Raw genomic sequence first — 15,100 nt, 5'->3', positions numbered from 1 at the left:
TTTTCCGCTACTTAAGGCAAATATTATATAGCAATGAAACTGTCTTTTGTTTTTGAAAATTTTCTGCAATTAGCTGAAATGTTAAGATTAGTAGGCTGTGTCATGGTTAGAACAAGAAGAAGAAATATTTATGTTTCTTGTTCACCTACCCCTAAGTGTTTAATATTTAAATATTGCAAATTGGGGTCTTTTTCTGCCTACCCCACCGTTGGAAGAAACTGACTAGATGGCTTGCCCAAGGCGGATGCCGGGAACAGGGATTTCTGCCTAGGACTGCATTCCCGGCCACATTCCCCTAATAGGTCCTGAGAGATTGTGAGAAAACTAAAATCAGGTTCACAACGTTTTATTTCTGAATGGAAGCTGGACAATGGTACTTTGTATGAAACGGGGTCTCTACCTTTCAGGAAGGCAAAACCACATGAAACCCAAATCACATTACTTCTGCCAAGTCTCACCTCAGTGGAGCCAGGAAGGAATTGTCTGCCTGGCCTATTTCTGGGGTTTGGGGGATGAGAACTTTCTTCTCGTCTTTCGAGGTTTGATTCCTTGAGGGAAGAGCCCATGTTTTATGTGTTGTTATGGCAGCAATGGGGAAAGTATTTTCATTCTTCTCTCTGATGACCACCTCACTCTGGAGATAAGGAGAGGCCCCTCTTAACTTGCCTTTTTCTGGCCTTTGGGAGGAGCAGAGAGAGGCAGTAAAAGTAAAGCCTTATCCGCTGTTACTTCTGGTTACTTCTTACAAACCACCCTTGTAGCCAAAAGAGGCAGAAACCTGTTGATCTGAGTGACCTTTGTAGTTTATATTAGTGAACCTTCCTGAGAGATTGTTTTCCCCCCTTGGAAACACAGACACACTCGTAGGAAAAAAAAAGATGTGTTGAATTTATTACTAGTCTTGATTTTTAATTCTTAGCTAAGAACAGGGGGTTCCTGGTACAATTTCAGTGAATAGTATCAGGATATATTTTGCAAAGTCATATAATGTCAGACTTCATGTAAATTGTATTTCTGAAGCCTCAGTAGCACTCAGACACTGTAATTATATCTGGACAGTGTCTTTTTCAGCAAGAGACTCAAACAGCTTTCTTCACAGTCGTGCTTTGACATCTTCCTTCACTTTACTTATAACGCTATCTGAAAAGTATTTCCTTTCAGATTACAGTCAGTGATCACAACATAGGTAACTTTTTACACAATTCAACTCATGGAAGAGTAGAATTCCGTGCGAGAATAATCAATGTCCAGTGACATTTAGCCTCTCACAGAAAGATGAATATTTGATATTTCAGAACTAAAGTGAAGCAGTATGAAAAGAGTTGTCAGGTGCTGATAAAATGCTGGAATCAGAAAGATAAGATGTTAGGTTACGTGGAGTCTAGCAGACAAAGGGTCACCAGCATGCCTAGCATATAAAAGGTCAATGTTTAACTTTTCCAAGTTTTGCTTAAATTAAAGGTATAAGAGAGGGAGAGAGAGAAAATTCTTGGTTGGTTATTTCGACACATTCCAAGGTGCTCTGGATGGAGAATGAGAACAACCATTTTCAGAAAGACTTCGTGTGCTCCGTTCGCAGACCTGCCTCATCTTGGTTTTCTGTATCCCATGGTTGCGTGTACATCCAGAGAGAGAGAGAGAGAGATGAAATGAAAACAAACAAACAAAAAGAATGAGGGGGAAGAAGGAAAACATACAGGAATATTAGAAGACTAGGAGGAAATTAAATTTTTTTCTTGGGCGTGGAAAAAGGAAACAAAAGGAACAGATTAACATTTAATAAAACAAGGGTCCCACGTGGGCCCCAAGCAGCAATTAAACCTGGCTCCTAGAGCTTTGAGAGATCAGACTCGGTGTAAAGAGATGCAGGGGTGCCAACAGAGACTCTCTCCCCAGGGTGTGTATTGATTTGCAGCGAAGTTAGACGCCGGCCCTTCTAGCCTCTTGGGTTCCTCGCCACTTTTTATAGCTCCTTTCATTTTCCTTGGCTGCACTGGCAAAACTGTAGGACCAGGTGACTTGAAGTGTGGTCCGTGGCTGGAGCTGGTCCGTGGAGTGTTTTGCATCTTCATAATGAGATGAGCGCAGGATGGGAGTAAAGCGTCTAGAAACTTCCTTAACAATCTGATGGAGTCGTGCTGTGTTTGTTGAATCTAATAAAAAAAAATGGGGCTTCATTTTGTATATCTTTGGTTTGAATTTAATTTCAGCCAGTAATTTATTTTGATTATAGTTTACGAAATATTAGCCTGTGATATAAGTTGGGAAGAAATGCCTTTAGATCGCAGGTGGTTTGAGAGTCGCTGCTCTGGAGAACCAGGAGAGAACTGTTTTTGGAAAAGGTTTCACCCTCTTCCAAATGTGGATGGAGTTTATGAAGCGGAAGAGGGTCAAACATTTCTCACCCTGAAGAGCGCAGTTAGCAACGATGACCTCTAGTGAGTGGCATTCTTTAGAGCAGTGATTCTCAAACGTATCTGTTTTAGGACTCCTATACACTTAAAAAATGCAATTTCCAATTGTTCATGACAAATATACGGAAACAGAGTTGCTTTTTAGATTGTTATCTTCGTATTCTGTGACCTTATTAACCTCGCATATTTGGTCTAGTAATGTATTTTAATAGATTCCTTGTGACTTTCTACAGAGATAGTCATGTCACCCCAGAGTAAGGCAGTTTTATTTCTTCTTTTATAATCTGTATTACCTTTTTTCTTTTTCTTGCCTAATTTCCCTGACTAAGGCCTCCATTATAACGTTGGGTAGGAGTGATGGAAGCAGACATCCTCGGTCTGTTCCCAATCTTAGGGGGAAAGCATTAAGTTTTTCACTGTTAAGTATGACAGTAGCTGTAGTTTTGAAGAATGTACTTTATGAAACTGAGGAAAGTCCCTTCAATCCCTAATTTGCAGCAAGTCTTTATCCTGAATGGATGTTGAGTTCTATCAAGGCTTTCCCTGCATCTATAGAGATGATCATGTGGGTTTTCTTCTTTAGTCTGCTGACATGATGAACTACGTTGCTTTTTGAATTTTGAGTCAGCTTTGCATGCTCAGGATAAACTCCACTTGTTCAAATACGTTGTCATTTTTATATGTTACTGAATTAAATTTGCTAGTATTTGGTTGAGGATTTTGCATTTATGTTCATAATGTATATTGGTATGTAGTTATTTTTCCTTGCAATGTTTTTGTCTGGTTTGGGTATCTGGGTAATGCTGAGAGATGGGAATGAGTTGGGAAGTGCTGCTTTGAAAGAGTTTGTGTAGAATTGGTATTTATCTCCCTTAAGAATGTTCTGTAAGATATTCCAGTGAAGCAATTTGGACTTGGAGGTTTTTTGGTTTTTGTTTTTAATTGAAAGGCTAAGAATTCAATTGCTTAAATAGATATGGGACTGTTCAAATCACCCATTTCTTCTTGAGCAATCTTTGGAGTTGATGTCTTTCAAGGAATTTGTCCATTTCATCCAAGTTGAATTTACAGGCATAGGGTTGTTTGTAACATTACCTTACTGTCCCAATAACTTTTGTAGGGTATGTAGTAAAGTTCTCTCTTATTCTTCACGTTAGTAATTTGTGTCTTCCTTCTCTTTTCTCTCATTAAATTTGATTAGAGGTTTATCAGTTTTATTGATATAAAAATGGCCTTGGCTTCCTTGGTTTTCTCTATTATTTAAAATTTTACATTCCATTAATTCTCTAACTTTTATTATTTCCTTCATTCTCTTTGTGTTGGATTTAGTTTAGTTTAGTTCATTGTGCTTCAACCAGTCTCCTTCAGGATGAGGGTGTCAGCAGGTGGGTTTGCTTTGTTCCTTCCCAGTCCTGGAGCAGGGCACCAGGTACTGGATTCATGGGGAGATTAGACTATTCCTTGGCTATTTCTGTGTGGTTCCAATCCTTTTCTAGATGGATATAAGAATACAGTTTATTTTTACCCAGTTTTCAAGGGTGACATCAGATACCCTACAGCTTATGAGCATTAGGAGTGTATTAGTTATCTTGTGCTGAGGGACAAATTACCCACAAACTTAGCAGTTTAAAGCCATAAACATGTATATTATCTCACCATTTCTTCTAGGTCAGGAAGAGTAATGAGGACAGCTTAGCTGCGTTCCTGTGGTTCACAGTCTCTCCCACGTCTGCTGTCCAGGTGTTGGCCAGGGCTGTGGTCAGTGCAAGGTTCACGTTGGGGAGTTGCTGTTTCCAAGTTCACCAGAGTGGCTGTGACATCAGTTCCTTGCCATGCGGGCCTCCCCATCAGGCAGCTCACAGCAGGCAGCTGGCTTCCCTGAGTGAGCCAGCTGAGAGAACAAAAGGGATGCCCGTAACAGAAGCCACAGTCCTTTCGTAACCTAAGCTCAGAAGTGATATCCCATCACTTTGTTGTATTGTGTTTGTTAGAAGCAAGTCACCAGGTCCAGTCTACACTCAAGGGGAGGGGATTCCACAAGGACACGGACTTCAGGCGTCAGGGGTCAGGGGGGCCACCTTGGAGGCTGCAGACCACGAAAGGGGAAGCAGCCTCTGGCTTAGCTTCCCACTCTCGGTCACTGACATGCTTTTCTTTGTCTTTATTGTTTGTCTGCTACAACAAAAGCTCCATGAGGACAGAGCTTCATTCAGTTTGATCACACCTGTGATCATTCTATGACCTACAGTATAACCTGGCACATAATTCTCAATAGGTCAATATTTGTTGAATGAATACATAGATCTCATTGATTGATGGCGAGGGAAGACTCATTATGGAGTTTCTCAGTCCCTCTGTATATCTTATTCTGTTTCTTAATGATTGTTATTTATGACTTAAAAATGCAGGCCCAGGGAGAATGGTGTATTAAATTCGTTCTAACTCTGAACTTTAAAATAAAATTTCTTCTCAGTGGGGAGGGGGAAGGGTAAGCTGTGACAAAGTGAGAGAGTGGCATGGACATATATACACTACCAAACGTAAAATAGATAGCCAGTGGGAAGCAGCCGCATAGCACAGGGAGATCAGCTCAGTGCTTTGTGACCGCCTGGAGGAGTGGGATCGGGAGGGTGGGATAGGGAGATGCAAGAGGGAGGGGATATGGGGATATATGTATACGTATAGCTGATTCACTTTGCTATACAGCAGAAACTAATGCACCATTGTAAAGCAATTGTACTCCCATAGAGATGTAAAAAAAAAAATTCTTCTCAGGACCAATTCAGGTGCTTTAACACTTCAGGTAAGTGAGAAATGAAGTGTTCAATGGCCAATGAGCGCGTGAAAAGATGCTCGATGTCACTACCAAGAGGGAAATGCAAATCAAAACCGTAATGAGATACCTCTTCACACTCATTAGGATGGCTGTAATTAAAATAAAAAACAACAAAAAAGTGGAAAGTAACTTTTGGGGGGGATTGTGGAGGAACTGGAATCTTAGTGAATGTTCGGTGGGAATGTGAGGTGGTGCGGCCATCGTGGAAAACAGTTTGGTGGTTCTTCAAAAAGTGAAATACGGCTTCCCTGGTGGCGCAGTGGTTGAGAGTCCGCCTGCCGATGCAGGGGACACGGGTTCGTGCCCCGGTCTGGGAAGATCCCACATGCCACGGAGCGGCTGGGCCCGTGAGCCATGGCCGCTGAGCCTGCGCGTCCGGAGCCTGTGCTCCGCAACGGGAGAGGCCACAACAGTGAGAGGCCCGCGTACCGCAAAAAAAAAAAAAAAAAAAAGTGAAATACAAAATTATGATTTTGGTTTGGGGGTGGGATCAGGTTTCCAGTCCTTGGAGGGATGGACAGCTAACTTGAGCGTGAGCCGCCTGGGCACCGTTGGCTGGTTTAGGGCACGCTCGGATGTATACAGCCTATGGGTCATGCGTGCTGTATAAGTCAGGGTTCTCCAGAGAAACAGGACCAATAGGAAGAATATTTATACCTATTGTAGGAATTGGCTCACACGATTACAGAGGCTGGGAAGTCCTACAAGCTGCCATCTATAAGCTGGAGAACCAAGGGCAATGACGGTGTGAGCTCCGGTCCAAAGGCAGGAGAAGACCAATGGCCCAGCTCAGCAGTCAGGCAGAGGGAGAGCAATTCACCTTCCGCACTGAGGAGATGGTCTGCTTTCCTCAGTCCACCAATTCAAACGCTAATCTCGTCTGGAAACACCCTCACAGACACATCCAGAAATAATGGTCAACCAAATATCTGGGCACCCTGTGACCCAGTCAGTCGACACATGCAACTAACCATCACGATGGCAGAATAAATTCCAGATTCTAACTGCTGCTGGATGGGGCTCCTGGGGGGACTTCATTCTGGTCAGACCTGGTGCAGAAATGGCGGGAGGCCAGCAGAGAGAGCCCCCGTGGGACAGATGCAGGACTGACATGGGACACAGTGTGCTTCGCATTCAGTTTAGTTAGACCCCAATTCACCTGGATTATATAAAAGCCATAAAAGAGGCATTTGGGCATGGAATCTTCACGGGTGGCCAAAGGGTACAACTCTTCAAGCAGAGATGCTGCTTGAAAAAGAGGGAAGAAAAACTTAAGAGAAAATGAGTCAGACGGTGGAGTGTGAGCTGGAAGGGCCTGGCACTGTCTTGCTCTTTACAGGCCTAGGATGGAAAGAGCAGTCAGTATGGGGATAAATCCTCCACCACCGCAGCTGGCAGGTGGAGGTCATTCGGGGAGGGGAGAGAGCCCAAAGCCAGACGCTCTACACAAATAATAACAGCTTTGCCTTGATATCATCTAAGTGGTGAATGAGAAAGGATCCAGGGAAAGACAGTGCCCTGCAGGGGGCAGGGGAAGTCAGTGCTGGTGTTTCCCATTAAAGCAGTAGTAATAGCAATAACAACTGGACATTTATAGAATGCATTTCATGCCTGGGATCCCACTGGGCTTTAAAACAGGAGGATCTGGTTCACACCTCCTACCAAGAGAATGAATTACCTTCCAGCTCTCAGGGGTGTTGTGAAGGACTTCTCAAAGGATCTTAGATTCATCAAATTGTAGAGCTAAGTATGGCGAGAGGTAAACCAGTCCAATGCCCTTTTCTCATAGGCCCAGAGAGGTTGAGTGACTGGCCCAGGGTCACACAGCCACTTAGTGGAATTGCTAGGACTGGAACTCAGTTACATTTCCTTTGAATCTCAGCTGTCACTTTCTGTGTGTCTTTGGGAGAGTCACCTAACCTCTCTGATCTTCCGTTTCATCATCTATAAAATGTGGACAATAATGACACCTACGCCAAAGGGCTGTTGAGAGGATTAAATGAATTACACCTGCTTAGAGCAATGCCTGGCACATAGTAGATGTTAAATACATGCTAGATATTATGGACTTTTATTCTTTTTAACGGTTCCATTCATTTAAAAAAGGTTGATGTAACCTCTTCTCATTTGCCACTGTTGTAAGACAACCAATTGGGGTGGAAACGGCAGGTAGCATCAGTGGTCTGTGTCCCTTTTTGCCCCAAATCCTGGTCAACAGGGATGCTGGATCCCTGTGGGCCTGAAGCAGCCCTGCTCTCTGGGTCCCTTCAGTTCCAGGGCAGGTGGAGACGGGGACAGAGCCTGTGGACTGGCTCCTGGCTAGGTCTTTCCTGGAGGTTCTGCATGGTGCCAGATGTGCTTCCCCCGATCAGAGGCAGAGTGCTGGCTGGTACTGGAGCGTGCTGTCAGCAGCTGTGTGTCTGGTAATTGCAGCAGCTCTGCTGCTCTCTCCTCTCTGTTCCCCTCCCCTACTGGCTGTTGATCTTCAGAAATTACTCCTCTAGATTAAGACATTGAACGTCTATTAAAAATTCTGGGGCAAGAGCTAACATTTTGGTCTATTGCCAGTTATTATACTTTAGTGCAAATAGGTTCTTCTTTCTTGAAAGTGAGTTTTAAGGGGACTGGAGGGTAGAGGAAGGAGTTGGGGTGGGATAGATATTGGAGATACTGACCTGAGGAGAAAAAAGGTCAGAGTTCAAAGGCCGGTGTGTTGGAAGATGGTAGGTACCTCCTTCCCAATTTAGCCTAATGTAGGAGCTTCTGGAAACCAAAATACTATACAGGCAAGTGACAGTAACCTGTGACCACACTGAATTCCGTAACAAGCCGGCTGAGCCACTCCTATGCCCTGTGTGCCCGGGTACTCTGTATAAGGGCCACGCACCGAAACCAATCCCCACCCGAATAATTCATCGCCTTGCTTCCACCCTCTGCTCGAGGTAATTTATCCAATGAAATAGTTTATGAGAAAGAGTTCTTCAACATGTAGAGCTATCAAGAAGTTTTGGTGATACTACGGTGGTAATTGATACTTTTCAAAATGGGCATGAGTGTGGCCTGCTGGTTATGGACGTGCTTCCTCAAGGTGGAATAAAAAGCCCCATGTTCCAAGTTTGGGGGGCAGGGGACAAGGGTGTGGAGGGAAGTTGCTGTTGGCTCTGTTGCCTCTGGAAGGAGCTCTGAAGAATTCTACTTCTCGGCTGATGAATCAATGAAGGAGTGAAAGGATGTCTTCTTTGAACCGCTGCTCAAGGGCAGGTAAGCGAAGCTGACCCAGGTAGGTGGAGACAACACAGCCCAGGGGCCAGCGGGAGGGGACCCGCGTGGCCTTGTGCACCGGCGGGCTTAGCTCTGCTCCTTGGACAAGTCGCTTACCCTCCTCAGGGCTCGTACCCACTATCTCAGGAGGTTAAACGAGGCCCAGTTCCTTGAACAGAATAGCTACTGGACAAGCAATTATTATTATCACTATGGAGGCAGAATTTATTCGTCTTTTCACCGTTAATTCAGATTTCAAGCTCTCACAAAGGTACACGTTAGCCAACATACTTCTTTAGCCTCTTGCGAAGATGTCTCAATCTCTGATTTATTTTACTTTTTATTTCCCTTAAGGATGGAAGCTTTGACTGGTAGGAATTTTGGTGAGTGATTCATTCGGGCTCCATTTGGCACAAGGAAAGTTCTGACAATGGCTTTGAATCTTGTTTGTATCAGATTCTCAGTGGCAGCGACGTGCTGTCACGATAAAAGCCAAGAAGCCTGGTGCATTCCATGAAACGAAATAGGCATTAACTTTCTTCCCCAGCCTGGTTACTCGGGACATTAATCAGCCCATAAAAATGGGATTAAGTCAACTCTCAATTTAGTTTTGTAGTTCACCTTTAAAATGTAACCATTCTTTGTGTTTTCATATCGGGTGATCACATTTTAGATGTAATGAAAGAGCAGAGATATTTTCCCACAGATGTGCGTTGCGATTCGTGACTACAGATGGAAGCCTTCCTGCAGACATTCAATGAACAATTATTCAGTCTGGGGGATGGCTTTGGAGGAGCCATTCCAGCTGAGGGCATATAAAGTGAGTTTCCTAAAAGCTGTGTAAATGAGAGGCTGGAGTAACCCTCTAACATATAGTCATCTAGCTTATCCTTTATTGCCTAATGAATACGGAATAATATCATGGGCCCATCAGCTTGAAACTGTGCTCTGGCCCTGCGCCCCCAAAGGCAAACAGATGGATGTTTAAATCCTTCCTCTTAAAGTCTTACTGGATTGCAGAGCCTTTGCTGAGACGGAGGGCCTGAAGTTTCCCCGAGCTCTAAAGCATCCTCCTGGGCTTCCAAGGAACCGCTCTGACTCTGCCCTAAAGGTTCCCTTTTTTCTTTTTCATTTTCATTTCTCTTGGGTACAAAGCTGGAAGGGCCCTCAGGGGTCGTTCCAGGCCAGAGTGTCTACCTTTCCCAACTAAAGAGCAATATTCAGGCCATAGTGGGTTTTCCCAAGCAACTACATTTATTCAGTTCAAAGAACCAATCTGGATTCTGAGATTTTGTTCTTTCCTCTTTATGGTATAAAATACTTTCTTTTATTAGATGATTTTTTTTAAAGTATCTTTTTCGACACAAAAGAAAAGTTTTCCCAAAAAGCTTTCTTTTTAAAATTTTGCTACAGAAGCCGAGAGTCTGGGGACTCTTTGGCGTCACCCCTCCGCCTGGCGGTGGAGGTGTCGGGTCGAGACCATCGCGCTTCCGCGGGGTCGCTGACTCGGTGCACAGGCGGGTCAGCAGCGACCTTCTGCTTCCAGCCCGGTGGCTCTTCCTGCATCGTGCTGTCCCCCGGAGTGGACGGAAAAGGCCCTGCTGAGTGTGCCGTAGCTCCTGGCAGCGAGAAGGGCCCTCGGCCTCCTCTCGGCAGCTGGCTTTGCGGCACGAGCGTGAAGTGGCCGTGCCCAGGGCAGGGCACCTCGAGCACCCGCTGTGGCTTGCGTTCAAGGGTCCTGGACCACGCAGGTGGGCAAAAGCTTCCTCCTCCCGCCCGAGATGGCCACACGCACAGCCTCAGCCCCTCTTTCTTAGGGTTAGGCCTGGCTCTCTCTAGTTTCCCATTTTTTTCTCCCTCTAAGAGCAAATTTCCCTAGAACAAGTAACCCCGCATTGGTCATTGGCGGTTTCAGAATGAACAAGTTCATTATTTTCTTCTTTGAAAGTCAGCTGAGAGCTGGAATTCTGATGAGGGCAAAGAGACCCAGGGGGGTTCAGAAAAGGCAAGAAGAAGCCGCTCTAGATCTAGGATGTGCAGAGTGGGGAGGGGAGGGCAGAGATGGTGTCAAGGCTGTGGCGCTAGTGATAGAAGGTGTCCAGAGGCGACGAGGTTTGCTGGACGGGTGGACGGATGAGCAGAGCGGGTAAACTTGGTCCTCTTTCTGGAGGCCTTTATCCAGCAGGAGGAACTACCCTGAGGATGGGGTCCTCCTTCTGGAGGCCTTTATCCAGCAGGAGGAACTGCCCTGAGGATGGGGTCCTCCTTCTGGAGGCCTTTATCCAGCAGGAGGAACTGCCCTGAGGATGGGGTCCTCCTTCTGGAGGCCTTTATCCAGCAGGAGGAACTGCCCTGAGGATGGGGTCCTCCTTCTGGAGGCCTTTATCCAGCAGGAGGAACTGCCCTGAGGATGGGGTCCGCCTTCTGGAGGCCTTTATCCAGCAGGAGGAACTGCCCTGAGGATGGGGTCCTCCTTCTGGAGGCCTTTATCCAGCAGGAGGAACTACCCTGAGGATGGGAATCTCTGAGCAACAAGCTTGGGCTGGGGACCTTCAGAGAAGCTTGGTTCTTTCCCCAAAGGGACCCCAAACCCATCACCTTGGAGCTGGGGGCTCAGGACACGTTTCCGCTAATGTTGTCACACGTTCTTTTCATTGAAAGACACCCTGAAGGCAATCTCAGAGCCCCCAGTGAGCGAATCCTTACAGAAGAAGCCAAGCTCCATGCCCGGATCCCTGATTCCGGGGGCTGTTTTTGTCATTTGGGACACGGAGACAGACGTGGAAGGGAACGGCCGCCGTGCCTCGTGGGCAGGCTGCTTTCATGCTTGATGCGAGCGCGGAGATGCCCGCAGCAAATCTTCTCTGTGAGAAGCTCCCTCCGTTACAGAATCCGTTTCTAGACGTGGGTCTCAGGGGAGTCTCAATGAGGATGTTTAAGTCTTCCTAGTGGGTGCCGTGTTCTACTTCCTTTTAAGTGTCCCGGGATAGGGCTTTAGTTGGTACCAACAGTGAAGTTTCTGCAAACTCTAAAAATCTCACGGTGCCTGTAAGCAACTCCAACCTGAGGCGTTTCGCTGGGCGGAAATTCCATGCTAGAGACATTTCTCAACAGATAAAATAACTTTTTTCTTATTACAAAAGTATTACATGAGCATTTGAGCAAAATTAGGAATTACAGATACATAAAAAGAAGAAAATTAGAGAAAAACTGTCATCTCAATACCCAGAGACAATTGCTGTTAACACTTTGATACTTGTCCTTCCAGATCTTTTTTATGTACACACTGGTACACACACACTTAAAACAAGCAACATGGTTACATGTTGAATAAGCTGTTTGGAAAGCTGTTTTTCAATGATCAGTGTATCATTACACGTATCTTTCTATGTAAAATATAATAGATCTAGAAGAAATGGATACAAATTTCAATTTCCACAATTGGTAATTATGTGGAGAGGAGATTCGTGTTCCCCCAATTCATATGTTGAAATCCTAACCCTCAAGGTGATTAGGAGGGGGGAGCCCTTTGGGAAGTGATTAGGTCATGAGGGCAGGGTCCTCACAGACATAATTCATGCCCTCATAAAAGAGGCCCGAGAAAGCTCCCCTGCCCCTTTCCGCCACATGAGGTTACAGCAAAAAGACCGCTGGCGTCTGGGAAGTGAGCATTCCGCAGACACCAAATCTGCCGACACCATGATCCCGGACTTCCCAGCTTCTAGAACCGTGAGAGGTAAATGTTTGTTGTTTCTCAGCCACCGAGTTTATGGTCTTTTCTTATAGCAGCCGGAATAGACTAAGACAGTAAGTAGTGGGCAAATCTTCACTCTTAGGAATTTTGTTAGCTGCTGGCACGAACCCTGGCAGGATGCAATGTTGCTACTCACCTCTCCGGCCTCTGCCAGTGGGCCCGCGTTTGAAGGGTAAGGCTTTGATGCTAGAAGACCTAGTCCTGAGTCCCAGGTCCACCAGACCCCGCTCTGTGACCTTGGGGTTGGTCCCATCGTCATAGCCACCATTCATTACCATTTATGAGCCATGCTGTAATACTTTGTACGGTAGCCCCACGTTAGAAATCAGGACACAGAGGACGCTGGCCACCGTCACCCAGTTAGTAACTGGTAAGTCTGCCCGAGGCCCAGCTGAGTCTGGGGGCCACCACTATGTCCTGTGCCTGTAGGGCCACAGTTTTCTAATCTGAAAATGACAATAAGAAAGAAAACAACTGACTTGTAGGGTTGTTGTCAGGTTCAAATGAAATCATGCATGTGAAAGCATCACATCCATCATCAGGAGGTTATAAAGAGCAATTGTTATTATTAAGAAACAGAGAGATTGAAAGGTGTGATTCTCCCAGAAAATGCCTCCAGGTTTGAAAGCATAAGTGGAAAACTGACAGGCCAAGGCCCAGCCGGCAGCTTCCTGGTACCTTTTGTCTGCCTTGCACAGTGCTTGGTATTTTTCAGCAAACATTTAAACTCAGGAGATTTGATGTACAAATTCAAATTTCCAGCATTTCTTTGAAATGTGTGAGACCTGCCATCTCTGTGGAAGACCACAGCCCTGTTCTCTGGAGCTGAGGCGTAGCTTTCCATTCTAAGAGGGGAATGTGACGTAGGGCTAGCTTCACCCGTTTACACCCCCTGGCAGGAGTCTGCAGGTAGCTGGGTGGGGGATCTGGTTCTGAAGAATGATGTGTGTGTGTGTGTGTGTGTGTGTGTGTGTGTGTGTGAATGCACCTTCACTGAGAGTGGAAGGTGGGGAAGGGTGCTTTCGAGGTGCTATAGGGGGTTCCAGTGCTATACGGTGTCTCATAAAGTATTGTGAGGCTCAAACTTGTACTGGACTGGGATTCTGCTGAGTGGTCCACAGCCCAAGAGGGTCTCTCAGGTCTAAGCAGAATTTCTAAGAGGGCTACGGGCCCCTGAAGGATCTTCTGCTTCCTACTTAAAACCCCAAGGTGTAAGGAAGGGATCCAGATGAAAGGAAATGCTAGTGCTTTGCAGGCATGAATTACGAGCCTGGGGGCGCCTTCCCATGGCCCAGCTGCCGAGTGCGTGAAGAGGGGCCCGTCCCCTCCGTCTCGTCCCTCCAGCCTTTTGCACTGTGCTGCCCAGGACATCTTTATTCGGGACCGACTGGGAGCTGGCCCTGCATAGGTAGGCAAGGTGAACAGGACCCAGAGAAGCGTGCTTCCCACATGAGAGGAATGGCAGAGTCCTCTAGGAGCGGGGAGATGGGCAGGCCCACCATGCATCCCAGGGTGGAGATGCTACTCAGATTCTGTGTCGGTGGAGTGGACCATGAGCTGAGAGGAAAACGCTTTGGACCATAAAATTCCGACAGACCCAGAGTGGCTTTTCGGCCAGTACTTTTTTAGAATAATACGAGTGGACAAACTCTGACCTCATTCGATGTATGTGATTTTTATTGTAAAATTCTTATGCCCCTGGGGCCCATTGCCCGTCCAGGAGAGGCAGTGACAGAAGATGCAATACTTATTCATCTTTGCAGGCTGAAGAAGTCTGCAAAGTGCATTTCCCTCAAGATTCTGCGGCTCTTATCATCCAGACTTCTAGGCCAGCAGTCGCCCCCTTGTTTATTCTAGACAGAAGGCTATTTTTTGTTTTAAAGGAATGCTATTCAGAAAGATCATCAAAAGGTCATCAGACCTCTTGTTTATTTACTGGTTTTGAAGATCAGGTTTCCTGTTACTATAGATGCAGGGCTTTAAAAGAGAGCAGGATACCAGGTCCTCAGCAAAAGGATTGAAATTCACAAAGTAGGTTGACGGGAAAGTGTAGTTTCCCCTTTAAATGGAAGGAAGAAGAATTTAATCCCTCAGAGTTCCCAAAGTTTTTTTTTTTTTCCTCAAAATTTTTTTATTAGAGCTGAAACCCTTTAGAACTGGTCCAAGATCCAAATAATGTTCTTATCTGTAGTTTTCTTTGGAAACCATTCAGCAGTAGATATAGATGTCCAGACATGTACGCACCCCATGTTAGGCCATGTATGGGGAAGCTGCTGCCAGCTGGTAACACCCGCCACTCCTCTGGCTCCCCTTTCATTCTCCAAGGTGAAAACCTTTATTGTTCACAAACTTGACCTTAAAAATGCCAAGTTCAAGGATGCCAATTCAAATGGGATCTATTTTGAACAAAGCACACCCAGATTCACTTTGATCATTCTTTATCTTGCCACGGAAGACGGGGGCTTGAGCGTGGAGTCCCGGCAAATGGAAGATCCTCAGGCTTCTCCAGCCCAAGACTCTGGACACGGCAGCCAAGATAGTGTTTCTAGAAGCCCACTTATCTGAGCAGGGCACAGCTAATTGAAGCATTTGGCCTTTGGTATGGACTTGTACTTAACAGCATCCAAATGGTTGTTCTTTCTAGTTTTATTAAAGGAGCCGAATCCTTCTCATCAGTTTTCCATTAATGGGATTATAAATTGACATAATTTTAAGTCCAAGAAGGCAAAACTGGTATGTGGTAAACATAAACATGTGTTTGGCGTTAGAGGTAAACTAGCACAGCCAAAGCGGGCAAGTGTTGTAAACTTCAAACGTGAAACAGATGGAAGGTAA

The sequence above is a fragment of the Pseudorca crassidens genome, chromosome 1 (genome assembly GCF_039906515.1).
Source record: "Pseudorca crassidens isolate mPseCra1 chromosome 1, mPseCra1.hap1, whole genome shotgun sequence".
In the NCBI taxonomy this organism is placed as follows: Eukaryota; Metazoa; Chordata; class Mammalia; order Artiodactyla; family Delphinidae; genus Pseudorca; species Pseudorca crassidens.
This window is presented reverse-complemented; position numbering follows the sequence as displayed.